Genomic DNA, 14,964 nt, shown 5'->3' with positions numbered 1-14,964 from the left:
AACTATTTTAGCAAAACATTACTCCGCATTTTTAATTTTTTGCAACGTTCTTGTTACGCCCCCTGTTGATGAGTGTGCGGTGCATTTGCAGCTTGACTTTGCAGGCCTTGTTTCGGCACCCAGCCACAGTGGCCGCGGGAGCTCACGAAGCGGTTTCTTATCGCCAGTCTCAAAATGCCCCTTTTGCGAAGTTTTCGTCGTCCTTGCGCGTCGCGTCTCTGTCACCGTTTTGTAAAATTTGCACCCCGCCGCACCGCTGCGGCAGTTTTCTCGGTTTTTGTCGTTTCCTTCGACGTGCGGCCAGTGCGAAGTCTTCTTCCGTCTTTGCACGCTTCGCGCTGTTCTTTTGAAGCGCTTAGCGCTTTATTTCAAGATGAGCTTGCGGCGTGTGAAGAAACGATGCGACGTGGCACATTGCGACAGCATGGACAGTGCCGTCGGTGTCAAGCTACACCGCTTCCCGCTGGACTTTCACAGGTGAGCTCTTGTCAGTGTCGTCTGCTACAAGGCGTCTGCTCTAGGTATGCTCCGAATGCTTTCCTTGGGCTGTTCGCTTCTGTTTCTGTAACCAGTTCGTGCGCACGTGGCTTCATTTTTGCGGGGATATTTATGTACTACACTACAGGGCACACACTTTAAGTGCTGAGCTGTGCGAAAGAGGCCCACCATTTGTCTGATTTATGGTGAGTTTCATGCAGCCGGCTATCACCAGCGTTAACTTGATACCGGGCTCTCAGGAGCAACCACGCGCATGCCACTGACCGTAAGGCCAATTTAAAACCAATTGTGCTGCCTGACAAGTCTGAGCACAACACTGTTTAGTTTTCCAACACCGCGAAGCCAATTTGACCCTCGCAACTGGTAGTATCAAAATTCAGCCACGTGTATATGCGCGGCCTTGAGGGTGCTTTAACTAAATTCACCCAGCAGGAGTTACTGCCTGTCTTCTTATTGCTATTCTGCATATGCATGACCGTTAGGGTAACTTTAAACGCACTTCATTCTCGTCAATCTTAACCATAGAAAAGTATAGCTACCCGCATGCCATGAGGACGAGCGTACATAACCGCACTCTTAGGCGCTGAGAGCTTGGGGCGAGCATTTACTACCGTAGTTCAGATATAATGGAAATATAATTACTGCAGTTAGCATTAACAGGAATAATGACGCATTGGCGTTTGGAGTATGCAGTATTCCTTACGGCGCAATTGTGAATAACGTGCACGTTGCATCACGTCCAGGTGCCGAGCGTGGGTGCAGTTCTACCACAACGTCAGCCTGGAGAAGACACCATGGCAGCTGCGAGACTTGCAGGTTTGTTCCAAGCACTCCGAACCGTCTGCGTATCTGTCGTCAAAAAGGCTGCGACCCGTGTTGATGCGCCTACTTATGTCATGTCATGTTTGCCTCAATTGAAGCTGTCTTAGCACTGTCTTCTATGCTTTTCAATTTCCTACCTGGCAACGTTCGTGGAACTGCAGGGCTTTTTTCTATCCGCACTGTGACCATTAAGATGAATAGCCAGCTTAAAGAAACTACTGCTTGAGCTGCCTGTGACGTGTATTTTTTGTTGGTGTGCTTTATCACTGTATCTGTTTGGTTGCTGCAATAAACCATGAATATGAAAACCATACTTGCCGTACACTGTACTGCAAACTGTGCACTTGAGCCTGTGCTTTGTGCATCATACCTTGTACTCAAAAGTACTAGCACCAGTATTTCCACCAAGATTTTCACTACGAATCATGCATGATTGCATTCTTAGCCAGCCAAGGTAAGCCAGCGTCTGAAAGTGTTGCTGCCTTTCTATGCTGCCTTCTTTGCCAGTAACTTTCATTGGGTTGCGAATTGCACATTAGGAAGGCCATAACTAGCAGGAACTCGAGCACATTTGACTGGCAAAGGTTGGTGCGCACTGAAAGGCAACCTTCATGAGATACCGGCTTGAAAAGGCGGGTTCTATAAAAAGACCACTTTAAAATTCGCGCTAAAAACATACGTATGCGTGACGTCATTCAACGTCACTCATACGTAGTTGCCCCCCAATATGGCGGTGCCCATGAGCCGCCATTTTTTGGACCAATGGGCATCTATGGAACCTTCGCTACCATTGTATATCTACCTTGCACACACTACAAGCGGCAACTTCCGACTGAAAGAAAGCCAAAAGACCATGTCGAATGAGACCCGAGTGGAACCACAAGTATCCACAAGTGCATTCGCTAAAACTAAGATAAAGAGAAGGAAAAGGTGGTAACGCCCAACAGTGAAAGGACCTTTTGGAAGGCCAGCTCTCTTTTGGGCAAAAAAAAAAAAAAAAGAAAAGTAAATGGAGCGATCCACGCTTTCCATGGGGTTTCTTTCAGTCGGAAGCTGGTGCTTGTGGAGTGTGTTCTGCTACCCTTTACTAGTCGTCATGGTTTTGAGCTCTGCCTTACATTATGAATCGACGCCGACTTATCCAATTTTCCACCCTTGTCAGTTATATATCTTGAGGTAGGCCGGGTTTAGCGTTGCAGTGAATTAAACGACAGAGCAACGATTATATCGCTGTTTTTCAATCCCATATGTGGCCTAGACGCGGTTTTGACGTGCGACCGATTGATTGATTTATTGATTGGTTGATTGATTGATTGATTGATTGATTGATTGATTGATTGATTGATTGATTGATTGATTGATTGAATACTTTATTGAGTGCATGGGAATTCTCGGAGTTGTGGGTGGTCCGCCTATTCCGGCAGCCCAGTGGCCGGCGCCGCAGCTTGGGCCCTGCAAACCAGTCCTCATTGTTGGTCGGGGTCCTCGCTGTGCAGAATGGCCTCCCACTGCTCCAAATTGGGATTAGGAAGTTTATCGATAAAGGGATTTAATTGGCATGCCTACACCATCGACTTAGCCACAGCTCGGCTGCTGAAACCGAAGCAGGTTAAGATAAGTTAGCTGTAGCAGGCAAATGTCACAATTGGTGATCCGTGTACAGTATGTCTTACAGAATATTAGAACTTACTGCTAGGGTTTTCAGCGCTTATTTGTGTGTCTCAGTTTGCAAGAGGACTTTAGATCGTTAAATCACCGATGTTTGCAGCCTACCGAACTAATTTTAACATTGCAGTTTGCACATCATGTCCGAGCCTGCAAATATTCCGAGCCTTTTCTGATAGCACTAATCAAGAGACGCTAATTAGCACTACTTAAATTCACAGGTGACCCATGTGTTTCAAATGGCAGTGTGTGCGTTAGCGTTCCTCTATAAGATGCTGGCGCTGACGAGCTTGCGAGTGGGTGGCGTGATCCATTCCACTGATCACCGTGAGACACGTCGTGCCCATTCTACTGGTCTAATTCAGCAATCACTGTGCGGCACGCCGCACCCCTCGCTACTCTTCCCAGCCCCAACTCTGACTGACGACCACGGTTTCCCTCTCGCCACTCGTCGCTTTCCATCGTATTCCATCTCCCTCCCTCATCGTTCCTAAAAGAGGAAATGGGGATTTTCTTTCCTCCACTTTGCATCCTCTCCACCAAAGCTTCACACAGCCGCCAACGCCGGACACCAAAATTTGGTTGTGTATTCTGTCTGTGGAAATGTGAGTTGCCTCGTGGGTTGCAAGAAAGAGCGGTAAATAATTTATAACTGAACCCCCCCCCCCCCCCCCCTTGTGCCCTTACAGTTGTGGTTTATACCCCCAAGCAACAATCGTAATGTCGCAGATTATTTTCGGTCACGTCCCAGGTGACACCGAAGCATTACAGCGATGTTAAATTATTTTTATAATCGAACAATATGTCCTGAACTTCCTTTCTTTGCTAACGCTTAGTAATGTTACAAATGAGTTTGAATAGCCTTTCTATAAACATTTAAACAACATAAACCTGAGTAACATGCATGCAACTCATTTATGTAACGTTCTTGAAAATAACAAATTCACCGCGTAGGCCCACCAGTCGTGACGGTGCATAACTTGAACGCTTTGAAAAGACCGACAATGACGGCGATACTTGGGCTTCCCAATACAGCCCAACTACCAACTCCTAACTCGTGTCTCAACAAGTAACTCAGAGTCAAGGTTTTATATCACCACCAATGAGGGGTGCCACATGAGTGATAGTGGCGAATGGTAGTAAGGGAAGCTTCTAACAAAATAAAGGGAGTATGCGTGCACTATACTGCATGCATCACCTCAGAGGTACTGTTAGTAAAAAAAAAACGTCTTCACTGGAAGAAAAGGGCGAAAAATATTGCGACTCCTTGCTTGAAATATATTTTCCTATGTTATTTGATAGTAATTATTCAAATGTTATTTAACGTTCATATCATATCAAAACATCTTTTGTAACATTAAGTGTTTATAACAGAACATAAAACCACTCATTCAATACTTTTGGCCGCGGCCAAAGTAGGGCCAACCACAGCCTTACTTTGGCCCGTGTTTAGCTGCCCACGAAATTGGCCAAGTACTTTGAGCCAGCCTCAAGTCACGGGCAAATGGCGGACTGAAATTTGTAACATGAAGTTTACAAGCCTAATATATTACTCTAAGAGTTCTGAAGCCAAAGGATTTTCGCCTCAGCTGCAAAATAGAGCAGTGATGGCATATCACTGAAGGCCGAAGGGCCTTTAAAATGCTGGGAAATGGTTTCTTGTCACGGCAAGAAGCTATCTCATGGCATTGCACGGCCCTTCAGGTTTTTATGGTGCCATCCATGACCGCTTCATTTTGCGGCTGAGACGAAAAGCATTTGGCTTTAGGATTTTTGACTAAGACTGTAGATAGTCTATTGAATCCTGCCACTTTTCGTGAACTTGACGCATGCAATTTTAAAGCAACATATGCCTCGGAAAGGTGCCTTCTTGGGGATTAGCACGTACTTTTGGCCGTGTTCGGCTGCCGCGACTAATCATCCTACCATTTTCTGATTGTTGGCTGAAAGTCTTCGGCCAACTATTAGCTAGCATAATTGGCAGTCAACAGGACCAACGTGGGGGCCTGCGTTGGCAGGCCGAGAATACGGGCTGCCGAGCTATAACCCAGTCGTTTACCGACGGTCAGCTGTCGGTCAGTTTTGGAGATGAAACGAAGCGGCTGCGCTGCTGTTGGCCGCTCTGATCGCATTTACACAGGCTGGTATGGCTTTTCTAAGTTCGTTTCCTAACAGACTCTATAATGTGCTGCGGCGCGCACCTGGTGTAATCCAGAAGCTATACTGGAAGCGCCGCAATTCTTGAAATTGTCCCAGAACAGGCGACATTTTTGGGAACACATGGAGACCCCCGTCTGCTGTACTATATATTCTTGGTCAGTACCACAGAGGCGACAGCGAAAAAGCAGACAACGAATTATTACTGCGATAGCTATACTGCGCCAGGTTTCGAGTACGTGGTCCCGGCGGAGGCCACGAACAGCCGAGGAGGAGGATGAGAAGGAGAAGAAGCAGCCTGATAACTTACGCTCTCGCGTCATACTCTTAAAGGATGAGCTTAAAGAGTCCCAGAAAGGGGAGTCTGAGGTTGGTTAGATAATGCTTGCGTTATGTAGAGTACAGGCCACTGGGTATTCTCCCGCAAAAATTTTTAATCAAGCTTGCGTAGAACAAGAAATAGCGGCTATTAAAAATGGCCCCCTGCCTTTTCCCTCTCAATTCGTGCATGGGAGCGAGCCATAAAAACATAAACATTACAGGCGGGGCCCAGGCTCCGCCCACAAATATACGTCCCGATCGGATCGGTTTGTTGACTTCCGGGTTGCGGGCTCTGCCGCTCGCTCGCTGTCCCGTCAGCCGGTCGTCTTTTTGGTCTCGTTCCCGCTGCTTTTTGGAGATGGACCCCGAGCTCAAGGAACGACCTCCGCGAATGAGCGCCGAGCTAGGCTTCGAGCCTTATAAATAAACGCCGTTTAAAGATCCTGCGCAGAACGACGAAGACGACAGTGACTCGTCGGCGGGCTCGCCTGACTCTCCCGGCGACAGCGGGGACGCAGATGCTCAGTGGTAAGTAGCAGCGTAGTCCTTGAATACCTTTTGGTTTATTACAGAATAGGAATAAAAACGGAACAGAAATTTAGTGGTGATGGTAGCAAATTGCCGTTTACCACCGAGCTTAGGTCGGGAAGCTATGGATTCAACGGCGGTGCCGGCAGAGTAGCACGTGAAGTACGCGCAGACGACAGGACAGAAAACCGGAAGTGCTGCATTCATTTTTGATACCGCACGCCCCAGGCACAGTAAACCTACACGCAAATGACTTAATTTCTTTCTGAAATGAGAAATTATTTCGAAAAAGTAAAAATGTATTGTATCTAGCGCTTTTATTTTTGTAAATGTAGGGCGTGACGTTGGCATGGCGAACCAATGATAGCCCTCGAGCAGGTGACGCAATAAGCCAGATGTGACCAAAGACCGGAGCTGCTGGTCGCCGCGAAGCGCAGACGTGGCAATTTTTAAAACTGTATTGTAAATTATCGGCTTGCTTTTGAGGTTTTGTACGCGGCGTGAATGCCCAGTGGCCTGTACTCTACATAACGCAAACATCATCTAACCAACCTCAGACCCCCCTTTCTGGAACCCTTTAAGTGTCCCCAATAAGGTAGCACCTTACACCGATAGGGCGTGATAGGGGAATAATGTAGCAGGCAAAAGAAGCTTCCGTCGTTGCTATCGAAATTCGACTAGGGTTAACCAGAGTTACACCACAACATTTTTTTTTTTTTTCGAAGATGCCAGATGCCGCCCTTAAAGCGTTGGAGCAATAAAAAAAAATAGTTGTGGTTTAGCTCTGATTAAACCTGTATGGAAGCGGAAGCTTCTTTTGCCTGCTACATTATTCCCCTATCATGCCCTATCAGTGTAGGGCGCTACATTATTGGGGACACTTAAGCTCAGCCTTTAAGGGTAGGACGCGAGAGCGTAAGCTACCAGCCCTCATATATAGTCCTGCTTTAACCAAGCCACATACTTGGACGTGCCTGCGTGTCCTGGGGATAACGTGAATGCAGAGGGTTCTGGCAGGCTGATTCTGATATTTCCCTCCCATATGAAAGGAGCGACCCAAGATGGCAGCTCTTGCCCGTGGCATAGGGGTAATGTGAATTCAAATGTCATGGCAGGCTTATTCTAATGTCACCCTCCCACATGAAAGGAGAGGCCCGAGTTGGCGCTGTTTCAGGCATTCACCGAGGCTATGGCTTAAGTTGGCTGCCGTAGTGAAACTTCCGCTTCAATATTTCAGAGCGTTAGCTCTCCAGCTCACGTTGTCACGGTCGCGTTATTCCGAAATGTGCTAAAACTGGCGGTCGTCGTGGCAACGGCGCAAATCTATTGACTAGCAACAGCGCGTGCCAAATGCGCAAATCTATTGAATAGCAACAGCGCGTGACAAGTGACCTCGGTTGTAACGAAATTATGAAAAAGAAAAAAACATTGCCGCGGCTGGGTTTCGAGCCCTGTGCAATTTTTAAAGCGAAAGCTTTACTGGCCTAGCAGGAGCGAGCAAACTCGGCTCCGACACGGCCGCTCAATGGAGGCGCACTTGGCGCCTCCATTGAGCGGCCGTGACCGGCGCCTCCACAAATATGCAACATTTCCTGACACCATGCCACACCATCTTCTAGTCCCCTGCCTACCCTTTTCCTTCACCGCCCCCGCTGCCCATCTGGGACCTGCCCTTTCATAATGCCCTTTACACCTTCGTGTGGATTTGACCTGGTTCTGGTGTCCTTGAGGCTCGCAGACACTGCCACGGAGTCACGCGCTGGAACCAGTGATTCGGTGATGCATGGTAAAAACTTTAATATCCAACAGCATATCCGCCTAGACGGCTGCCTGGAGTCCTTGGATCCGGCCGACGTTTTCGGCCATTTTCCAGCGCTTCGGCTGCGTTAATTTGACGTTCGCAGGCACGAGGAGTTGAAACGTAGCAAACCACGTCTGACAGCGCTTAATCGAACTTCCGCTCTCTAAACTAAAGGTTCAGGTCTATGTGAGTCTAACCTGGCTTAATAATACAGAATACCCAAGCATAAAAAGTATTTCACTTGCATGCCTGGCTTAGCCGAGCTAAGTCATAGTGGCTTTTTTCTTCAACATAACATTTATTACATTGAAACAATCGTTTTGACCTGATGCTGTTTTCCTAATAATCTGTATATTGTTCATGTACAGTCGTGAGCAAACGTGGTATACAACACTGAACCAGTGACAGGGCTCAGGAACACTGCATCTAAATGCCATCTAGCAACAGCTATCTGGGATCGAATCAGTAGTGGCGGTTGTCATTTGTATCCATATGCATGTGTCGCTGTCGCTAGATGGCATTTGGATGCAGTTTTTCCGAGCTCCGTCACCGGCTGAGTGTTGTATACCACTTTTGCTCACGACTGTACATAGAACATTGTTTAAATGACTCGTGTAATACTGCAACACACTCTCGCGCTGTGCAGTGAATACCGTCTGCACCACTCCTTCATTTAACCTAGGTAAATACGCCATCCGGACAAGTGCGGCCGAGACCGCGAGCGTAGTGTCGGGTGAGATAGACTGCAACTGTGCCAGACAGGATACCGAGACCAATGCGACGCCGGGTGATGGCTATAACGCTCTGGACATGGTTCAAGAATGAACCTCCACAATTTTTTGCAGAAAAAAAAAATGTGCGCTGAAAAGTGTGTCTGTAAGAGGGCTGATCAGTGCAATCGCCCATAAAGAATACATGCATACTTTCAGAAGTTCTAACGTGCGCAAATTTGGTGGGATCTTCAAGCCGTCTGAGGCAGTGTTTTCTTCATTCGTAAACGGAGGAAATGTTGTGGACCCAATTTTTAATCAACCTTTCATTTTTCACAAAGCATAGGTAAATATCGAGAAAATTCACACTTTTAAATATCTTACTGTTCCTTGCAGTCTCCTGAAAAAGAAAAAAAAAATATAGCTACTGAAATTTCGTTCGCAGCATTTCCTCCCGTTTTCTTTCCTTATTTATATCGATCCGGTGGTTTGCATTTTGCATGCTCTGAAAGCGTAGTGTATTTTCTGCATGTATTCAAAATTCGCGCCAGGTTTTCCTCGTATGACATGGCTCAGCCTGATGGCCGTTTATTTTCACGGTACTACTAATGCTACACTCCACGCACTGTGACTCTGTTGCGATGGAGCACCAGAGCAAGATGACCAGCATGGCAGCTCCGAGCACGCGCTGTACATCTTTATTTTCTTAACACTGATCTCAGTGCCTCCGCTGGTGAAATGTACGCGCCGATGGGGCAGAGATGGGGGTGCCACGGCGGCAAGCAGGTCTGCAGATATGCCGGGAACATCTGAGGGGAGCTCCTGGGGAGGTGTCTCGAGGTACGCGGGTTTGAGGCGATCTAGAGAGACGACCTCTTCACGACCATCCAGCAAGATTGTCGCTGACTTTGTCGTCTTGTTGAGGACGCGGTACGAGCCGTCGTATGAGGGGGTAAGAGGCGCCTTTACAGAGTCTCGCCTGAGAAACACATGCGTCGAGGAAGCAAGGTCTGGGTGCACAAAGACTTGATGGGCAGATGAGCGAGGCGGCACTTGGCGCAGATGCTGAAGACAGTCTTGTAGGCGATGAAGGTATTGTAGGGACTGGGACGAGGGAGCCGAAGATACGAACAACTCTCCGGGAAGCCGCAGGGATGTACCAAAGACGAGTTCGGCCGCCGAACAGCCAAGGTCACGCCGCAGGACGGCACGTAGGCCTAGGAGCACCATAGGGAGGTGGTTGACCCAGTGCTCGCGATCCAGGTGCGCAGTGAGGGCAGCCTTGAGCTGGCGATGGAGCCGCTCGACCATGCCGTTGGCACAGGGATGGCATGATGTGGTGCGGCAGTGTTTAGTGCCGGGTAGCAGTGTGAGCGAGGTGAAAAGGGCACATTTGAACTGGCGGCCGCGAGCCGTGGTAACAATGCCGCAGCAGCTGAAGCGGGAAACCCACGCTGAAACGAAAGCTCTGGCAACTGTTTGCGCAGTAATGTCCGAAATTGGCACTGCTTCGGACCAATGGGTGAAGCGGTCAACCATCGTCAGAATATACTTGCAGCCCTGAGAGGGGGGAAGCGGTCCAACCAAATCAAGATTAATATGGTCAAAGCGCGATCCAGGCGGCAGGAAAGACTGAAGGGGAGCCTTGGTATGGCGTGTCACTTTGGCGGTCTGGCAAGCAAGGCACGAGCGGGCCCACTGGCGAACGTCGGTGTTAATGTTCGGCCAGACGTACCGCTGGGTAACGAGGCGCTGCGTGGCTCGAATGCTAGGATGGCAGATGTCGTGGAGGGAATGGAAAATGGCACAATGAAAGGCCTCCGGGATGAACGGTCGCGGTAGAGCCAATGATATGTCGCACCAGAGCGATCCGGGTACAAACGGATGAGGCCTGAGCTGCAGACGGAGGGCTCGGGGATGGGCACGCAGGGCTTGTAGTTCAGGGTCTTCAAGCTGCGCCCGGGCCAGAGATTGCCAGTCCACAGCAGGTGAAGACACGCCGATGGTGGTAATGCATGAAAGTGCGTCAGCTGCCTCGTTGTCGGTGCCTTTGATATGTCGAATATCGGTTGTGAACTCCGATATGTAGGCCAGCTGACGAAGTTCACGGGCGAAGTACTTCGAAGAGTTCGTACGGAACACATACACCAGAGGCTTATGGTCCGTGAGAACGTAAAATGGCTGGCCCTCCAAGAAGTGACGATAGGGCTGGATGGTGGAGTAGATGGTAAGCAGCTCACGGCCAAATACGCTGTAGTGAGTCTCGGCAGGCTGGAGCTTCCGAGAAAAGAAACCCAGTGGGTGTCACTCGGAGTCGATCTGCTGCTGTAGAACCGCACCAATGGCCACGTTAGAAGCATCCATCATGATGCGAGTGGACGCGGAAGTCCTAGGGTGGATGAGGACGACTGAATCGGCGAGGGCTTGTTTTGCAGCCGTGAAAGCGGCCTGAGCTTCGGGAGACCAGGAAATCGCGGAGGATGAGGCCTTGGTGGTGCGGAGAAAGTCAGTCAGGGGGTGAAGAAGCTCGGCGCAGTGCGGATTAAAGCGCCGTGAAAAATTCACTAGGCCCAGGAACTCACGGAGCTTGCGTAGGCTAGTGGGTGCTGGAAAGTCCTTAACAGTCTGGACGTGAGAAGGCAATGGACGAATTCCCTGCGCCGAGATGTGGTGGCCCAAGAACTCGAGCTCCGAAGAGCCGAAAACACATTTCTGGGCATTGACGACCAAGCCAAACTCTTGGAGGCGTTGAAAGTGTTCCCGGAGGTGACGCTCGTGATCCTGGGGAGAACGACTCGCGATGAGGATGTCGTCGATGTAGGCAAATACCGCCGGGAGTCCACGCGTCACTTCAGCAATCAATCTTTGGAAAGTTTCAGCTGCGTTGCGTAGCCCAAATGGCATGCGCACGTACTCAAACAGTCCGAAGGGTGTAGTGATAGCCGTCTTCGGAATATCGGCCGGCTTAACAGGGATTTGGTGGTACGCCTTGGCAAGGTCCACTTTACTAAAGATCTTGCAGCCTTCCAGATGTCCATTGAAGTCTTGGATGTGTGGAATGGGATAGCTGTCGTGCACCGTGTGAGCGTTGAGAGCCCGGTAGTCGCCGCACGGACGCCAGTCACCCAGTTCTTCTTTGGGCACCAGATGGAGTGGTGAAGCCCAAGCGCTGGATGAAGGGCGAATAATACCCAGCTGGAGCATGTGGTCGAATTCCCGTTTTGCAATAGCCAGACGCTCACTGAAGAGGCGGCGCGGACGATCTGCGACAGGTGGACCACACGTGACAATGTGGTGGGTTATACCGTGCTTGGGTGGCTGATGAAGATTACAAGGCCTTGTGACATCGGGAAAGTCTGTGAAGACTTGGGCGTACGGGCATGACGGAATCGGAGTTCGGATGCCAGTGGAAGCGACAGCCTATATAACGCCAATGATGGAAAGGCGTGTCTTGCTGTCAATGAGTCGATGGCGACGCATGCTGACGTCCAGATCAAAATGCGTCAGGAAGTCGGATCCAAGGATGGGTTGCTGTAGATCAGCGACGATGAAGACCCATCGAAATGTCCAGAGTGAGGGATCGGAGACCATACGTTGCGATGGAGGTTGAGTTGGCCGCACGGAGAATAGGCCCATGTGACTTGGAAGCACGGTCGGCCTTGGAGGACGGCAGTACGCTGACTTCGGCACCAGTGTCGACGAGGAAGTGCAGGCCAGAAATGCGGTCCATGGCGACGAAAAGGCGGCCAGGTTGAAGAGCGAGGTCACACGCCGCCGTCAGTGCATGATCTCGCTCCGCGTTTCCCGACCAGTTGCATGGTGGAGTGCACTGGCGGGCGCGGTGCTGGAAAGTTCGGTGATACCAGCAGAGACGCGGACTGCGAGGATTGGACGAGTGCGGACTGCTCGGTGAAGACGAACGGCGACGAGGTGTTGAGAAACCATGCTGAGCATGAGAGGATGTCCGAAGGGCATTTATAGAAGCGGCCGGCCAGCTGATCGATCCGGGCCTCTAACCGTGAAATGACGGAGGTCTCCAATGCAGAAGAGAGGGCAGCGACGGAAGGAGAAGTCGCGTCGTGGACTCGATCAGCGAACTGGGCGAGGCGGTCAAGGGTCAAGTCCCCCGCAGCAGCCAAGATGAGGCGGATGGACTGCGGCAAGCGTTGAAGGAAGAGCTGCCTCAACTGTGCGCCATTCGAGTCGGCGTTGCTTTCGCCCAGAAGCTGCCGCATGCTAGTGAGTCGCTGGGTGGGGCGGCGGTCTCCAAGCTCTTCGTAGGTGAGCAGCTGCTGGAAGCGCGCACTCTCGGACGCCGTCGTGCGGTCCAGAAGGCCCTACTTTAGTCGCTGGTACGGGGCATCGCCCAAGGGTCCAGCGATAATGTCCGCCACCTCTTGAGCCACTTCAGGAGGCAGGTTGAAAAGTAAATGACGAAACCGAGATGCCTCCGAGGTGATGTGGTGCAGATCGAAGATGGCTTCCACTTGGGCGAACCAGATCTGCGCACACTTGGGCCAGAATCTGGTAGGCGGAGCTGGAGAGCTGCGACGTCCCGTTGGCGCAAGGTAGCGTCAGGCGGAAGGTCGCCTGAGGGTGGTAAGTTGCTGGGCTCTGTCATTTCTTAGGCCGGAGTCACCACTGTTGCGTTGGAGCAGCAGAGCAAGATGACCAGGCGTGGCATGCTTCTCATTCTGAACAGCCCGTGCCATGCCTACGCTCCGAGCACGCGCTGTACATCTTTATTTTCCTCTAACACAGATCTCAGCGCCTCCGCTTTATAGCGTCGGCGGGCGCTATAACTCCACCATCAGCCTCTGGTTAGGCGGGCCATGCGCGCAGGGCTGCATTTGTGCACGCGGACGTGGATCTGAACGCACAGGGATGAATTACGATATAATTTTTGTTAGTTTGGCTTGAATCGCGGCTTATTATTATTATTTTTTTTTTTGCATTTCAGACCATGTTCCGGGCGAGGCGACCAAGACGAAATGGTACCTCTTATTGTACATGGGTGAAGCATAGGCGCAGCGAAATGTTGCTCTTGCCATTTCCAAACAATAGAAAGATTAAGCTTGCCGGAGGCATACTAACGTAGACGTATACGTGTTTACCGGACATCTCCTGCGCACGCGCATTGATGAAGGGGGGGGGGGGGGGGGGGGCAACCGCGGCTACGCGACTTTTAGCAGGGTGGAGACGAACTAACGTAGACGTATACCAGTTTACCGGACCCCCCCCCCCCCCCCCCCCCCCAACTAAACCAAGTGAACCCGACGTCTGATGACGAGGGACCTGCTGCGCCAGAAAAAAACTTGGCCACCACTACCGAAGCTTGTACACCCACCGGGGCAGGAACGTTGCCGCCATCCAAGTGTCCAACGTCTACGATTGATCCAGCCAAAAAGCATGCTCGGAACGTGGGCATGCGTGCTCTGCTTTCCGGCCTGCGCATGCCAGCAGCACACAACGCACTGCAAGTACGCGGCTGTATACAGTAGAAGGCATCATGGCTCCGCCGGATATAACTTTTCAAAAGAAAGTTAAGCAAGCTTTTTTTTTTTTTTTCAATAGAATTCCCGCGGACTCCAGTACCGAATTTCAGATATTCGGCAATATGTTTACAAATATCACTTCCTCATTTTGGTTATTTGTGAACCGAATCTAACAAAAAATTTGCGAATATTCAGTTGTGAGGAATTTGCATCGCAAACACGCAACACATTCGACGTGAACTTACATATGGGCTTCATTCGGTTCCTTCAACGAATAGAATCAGTATGCTTGACCGTGAAGAGCCGGGAACTCACGTTTACGCCTGTGGCTGTGTACTTGGCGCCATCAAGCCGCTTTCACGCCAAAAGGTTGAGTGATTTGATGGAAGTCACATCAGGGCCGTGGATAATTATAGGGGATTTCAATGCTTCCTACACTACGTGGGGAAGTGTTAGAATGAATCTTAGGGATGAAAGCTCGTGTGCTTCGCCTCTGACCATGGCTTTCAGTGCCTTAACAACAGAACTCCAACTTATACATGTGGAGTGACTTACAGCAGCTGCTTGGACTTGACATTCATTTCGGAATGCTTTATCAGCGGTGTACAGTGGTTTTCAGAGAAACTCAAGGCAGTGACCATGCCCCCCCCCCCCCCCCCCCCTAGCCAAACGTATGCGGCGCATTGAGTGGACAGTTTTTAAAGCCTAACAGATGATGCCTGCACAGGTTTTAAAGAAAAAATTAAACTGGTCATGGGGAAAACGCAACCTGCTCATTCAACCTAGTTGCAAACTGCACCGATTTCGACAGCGAATTATGACTGCGATCTCTTCGGCGGAGGGCAGAGCGTTGAGACAGACGCACAAAGTCGCACATTGACCTAAGAGATGCAAGGCGCACGCAGAAGATGATTCAGCGCAGAAATCAAGCCCTGCAGATACAACACTGGAGGTCTTTTTTGTGAAA

At 50.1% G+C, this 14,964-nt stretch overlaps 1 long non-coding RNA gene across 1 annotated transcript; it reads left to right on the top strand.

The window, feature by feature from the left end:
* The first annotated feature begins 117 nt into the window (after positions 1 to 117).
* On the top strand, positions 118 to 1,583 carry LOC146205213 (uncharacterized). Its single transcript, XR_014703160.1, has 2 exons — positions 118 to 477; positions 1,242 to 1,583. It is a non-coding gene; the product is annotated as an uncharacterized LOC146205213 (long non-coding RNA).
* Positions 1,584 to 14,964: the final 13,381 nt, after the last annotated feature.

This window comes from Amblyomma maculatum, chromosome 1 (genome assembly GCF_055883805.1).
Source record: "Amblyomma maculatum isolate TAMU_Amacu chromosome 1, ASM5588380v1, whole genome shotgun sequence".
NCBI lineage: Eukaryota > Metazoa > Arthropoda > Arachnida > Ixodida > Ixodidae > Amblyomma > Amblyomma maculatum.
This window is presented reverse-complemented; position numbering and strand designations above follow the sequence as displayed.